This window comes from Pteropus vampyrus, unplaced genomic scaffold (assembly GCF_000151845.1).
Source record: "Pteropus vampyrus isolate Shadow unplaced genomic scaffold, Pvam_2.0 Scaffold125, whole genome shotgun sequence".
NCBI classification, from domain to species: Eukaryota; Metazoa; Chordata; class Mammalia; order Chiroptera; family Pteropodidae; genus Pteropus; species Pteropus vampyrus.
Window position 1 is genome coordinate 3,235,098 of NW_011888906.1, and position 4,313 is coordinate 3,239,410.

Here is a 4,313-nt window from a genome sequence, read left to right on the forward strand (position 1 = left end):
GCCAAGCATTAATTGACAAAGTAATTGGCAGAGGTAAAGAGAACACAGTTCTCCCAAACAGAACCATGAGCCAGCTCAACATCCTGGGGGGGAATGAATGAGTACACCAGCAGTTATGATCTGGTTTCATGAATGCTTGATCGCTGTCATCCGAGAAACACCAAGCACAGGGAACACTAGGCAAGATGTTTCAATTGCATATGAGAGGTCAGTTAGAAGGATCTCTGGAGGAAATGACATCTTAACCAAGACCCAAATGATGTACCTGAGTTACTTAGATAAAAGATGGAGGGGTTGTAGGGCTTTGGATCGTAGGCAGAGAGATTATACGTGGACTTTAAGGGCCCAGACATAATCAGGCTTGGTGCTTTTAGGAGGTCTGAGATCTTTATGTAAGACAGGAATGGGGGAAAAATGTTAGGGTATGGGGTGAATAAGTGGATTGGGGAAGGTACTGAAGAGTGAGGCTGCAAAAGTAGGGATTCGTAAACAACCTTGTAATTATAATTAGATTTATTAGATTTATCCTAATAAGCAGTGTATAATTTTATAGATGAGGGTAACGTGATTAGTTTTTCTCTTTAGAATGACACTTTGGCTGACCTGAAGGTTTACTAGTAGAGGCAGGGAGAACTATTAGGAGGCCATGGCACTAATCCAGGTGAGAAGCAGTGGTGGTTAAATTAAGATATTGACAATGGTATTGGTGAGAAGTAGTTAGATTTGGGTGCTATCAAAACTGAATCAACAGAATTTGATGATTGGATGTTAGGATGTGGGAAAGAAGCTGTCAATGTGATACCTGGGTTTCTAAGTTGGGAAACTGGGCGAAAGGTGCTTTCTGTCATGCTGATACCCTGGCACCTGCATTTTTAACACTCTTCCCTAGTGGTTCTGATGCATAAGAAAGTTTGAGAGCCTCTCCTTGTATTATGCAATGTGGATGTATCAGTTTGTTTGTTTGTTTTTCCATAATATGTACAGGCAGTGAAACAAGCATCTGTGAGAAAGCATCCTTTACCTTTTTCAAGTTACCTGGGATTACCTTGCTGCATAGCCTTATGTTCTGCTCTGGGCTATAAAGATTCCCCAACTTTGTTCCTGGTTCTCCAGGTTTACAAACATTTCCTCAACTGTGTTAAAGTTTCCGCAGGTGCACACAGTGTTACAGAGATGGGTAAATTTCCCTGGTTGTGTGCAAAGCTCTGCAAGTGTGTGCAGCTTTCACCAGAGGCAGGTAGGGTTCCCTACCATCCGAACAGGTCCCTAGCTGGCCTAGCTCTTCCTCATGAAAAGTTTCTTGCACGAGGATTCAGGAACCTGTGTGCAAAGTTCCTCCTTCGTCCTTGCTGTATTGGCCATATCTACATTTCCTTGCCTGGGACATGTCCTCTCCTCCTGAAAAGAGCTATAGTTCTGGATAATTTTCTCCAGAAAGTTAAAGATTTACCCTGTCTCCATTGCCAACAAACCCTGCAGATGCTGTTTGCAAATTGGTGTGTGCAAAAACAGAAAGGGACCTTCTGAAACCCAGAGAAACCCCTTTCCCCAATCACTCTGCAGCTGTCTGGCCTGGTCTCAACCCTTAGCTAGTGCAAAATTAAAGCCCTGGCTGGGTCTGAGGCACCTCTGTTCCTGCCATTGATCAGGAAAAAGCTTCTGGAAAAGGATATCACAGACCTATATTTTGGCAATGATTGGCAACACTCTCTCTACCCCACTGACTTAGAGGGTCAGAGTTTTGTTAAGAACTTCATGGTTTCTTAATCTTTTCTCCCTTTCACCCATCCCCAGCCCCATGTTCCATCTGGCAAACATCACTTTTTTCTCTATCAGTGAGTTCGTTTTTGTTTTGTTTGTTTGTTTATTCTGTTTTTAGATTTAGATTTGTCTTTCTCTGTCTGACTTATTTCACTTAGCATAATACTCTCTAGGTTCATCTATGTTGTTGCAAATGGCAAGATTTTATTCTTTTTTATGGCCAAGTAATATTCCACCGTATATATGCACCACCTCTTCTTTATCCAGTTGTCTTTTTGGTGGGGGGGTGGCGAGGCAACCCTTGGTTGACCTCATAGGTTACAAGGACCTTGTCAGCTTACAATCCCTTATTTTTTATTTTTTTACACCTGCAGCACCTGGTCTTCCTAGGTGGTCTCTCATCCAATTACTAACCAGGCCCGACCCTGCTTAGCTTCTGAGATCAGACAGGATCTGGCTTGTTCAGGGTAGCATGGCCATAGACTATCCAGTCCTCTATTAGTAGGCACTTAGGTTGCTTCCAGATCTTGCCTTATTAAATAACTCTACGATTAACATTAAGGGTACATATATCTTTTTGAATTAGTATTTTGGATTTCTTCAGATAAACATCCAGAAGTGGAATTGCTGGGGCATGTGGTAGTTCCATTTTTAACTTTTTGAGGAACCTCCATACTGTTTTCCATAGTGGCTGCACCAATTTACAATCCTACCAACAGTGCCTGAGGGTTCCTTTTTCTCCACAAAGATGTCTAATCACTACTTTGTGCACCTGAAACTAATATAATATAGTATTTCAACTGTATTTGAAAAAAAAATTTAATAAAAATAAAATAAATTCAAAAAACATTCTGGGGAACGGGGAGGGGGTGGACTACATTGTCTAGTCCATGGCTGCACTAGACAATAGATGGTCTTCTAACTGGAACCGGGGAGCATCTAGATTTGGGGGGGGAACAACTAAAAATAATAAATTAAAACTAGAATAAATGCCCAAGGCCTCAACAGACTGGGATCTGATGTTGGCGTATCATCCTGCCTGTCCTGCTGAGGATTCCTGGCTCTCTTAGTGAAGTGGGCAAAGCTGGGCTCTCCCTGAGGGGTCTAAGAGATGGAGAGACAAGAAAACAGATGAGGGAAGCATTTGCCACCCTCAGCAGTGAACTAACAGGGACCAACAGAGCCACAGGATGAGGGCGGGGCAGACTCCACCAACACTGAGAATCCACAGGGATAGTGAAGAGTGTAAATCATGGGTGCCATCTGGGCTTTGTAGGTAGAGCCTTTTGCTTTCATCTCAGGATTTCAAAGCCCCTCACAGCCATTAATTAGTTGTAAGCAATTCATGCCTGTCAACTTTTCACACCTAATCAAGGGCTGATATACGTCACCCAAGAGATCTAATCGATAATTCCTCTGTAGTTCTCCCTCCCTTTACCCTACTCCCAGGTCACATTTTATGTCGAGCCCATCCCCACCTTTCTTTCTCCTACAATATCTGATGCCCTTGCTCCTTTCTCGCTCTTCCTTTTCTCTCTCTTCTTCCAAGGATTCCTTTCCTTCTCTGTTCCCTAGATGGAGTTGGGGGTGGATTTGCAAACCGAGGGATTTGAGGTCAAGGTACAGAAATCCAAGCTTTCACAATGAAAGGCCCAAATGAAGATGAGTTCAAGGTCATGATTTGCAATTTCTCAAGGGAAATGTTGGCTTGTGAGTAATTTCTCTGTGACTGCTACTCACCGGTCCGATAAAGCACTGCCACTGTGCAGGCCTCAGTGGAGCTGTTCCTCCCTCTCTCCGACAGGTCCCTGATTATAAAGGAAGGTAAAAATACAGCCCTGTGTCTTTAAATTGTTTCAAGCCCTTCTCATGCCCTCAATAAAAGCAAAGCTCTATTCCATCAGAATAAATCACTTAGAGCAGGAATGACAAATTACTGCACATGTTCTGCCACTCTTATGTCCGTACCCACACAGACATCAACAATCGAACACCATACTTTCCTCCTGAAACCAATCTCAGACACAGAATTCTTCTCAAAAGGAAATAGAAACCCACTTTGCCACCTCTGACATGAACCCTCATATACTGCTGCTCACCCTGCTCAAAGCTCATTTCCTTTATTTATTTTTTTAAGTTTAAACTTTATTTTTTTCATATCTTTTTACTATAATGTGACACTTTTAAAATAATGTTTAATGCGAGATACTAACAGTTTTATAAGTTATGCAACATATTTACAAAGTGAAGACCCATTAACTTTCTAATCCAAAATAAGAACCAGAATATTACCTATGAATTGCATCTGTCAGAGTATTTCTCCCCATCTCACACCACTGCCTTCATCTGTGAACTTACCGCTATCCTGAATTTTTTGTTTATCATACTCTTATTGTTTTATATATATATAATATGTTATAGATATATAATATATGTATATATAACTCAGTGGCCTAAACAAATTGTTATCAACTACAAGGGAAAATACAGCCACTTGAATCTCCATTCATTTCCCAAATCTCATTCATTTCCCACTGTCTTTCCTCATACTC

At 41.5% G+C, this 4,313-nt stretch overlaps 1 pseudogene; it reads right to left on the reverse strand.

Moving 5' to 3' along the window:
* Window positions 1–2,126: 2,126 nt before the first annotated feature.
* LOC111743986 lies at window positions 2,127–2,245 on the reverse strand (annotated as a pseudogene).
* Between the last annotated feature and the right edge of the window lie 2,068 nt (window positions 2,246–4,313).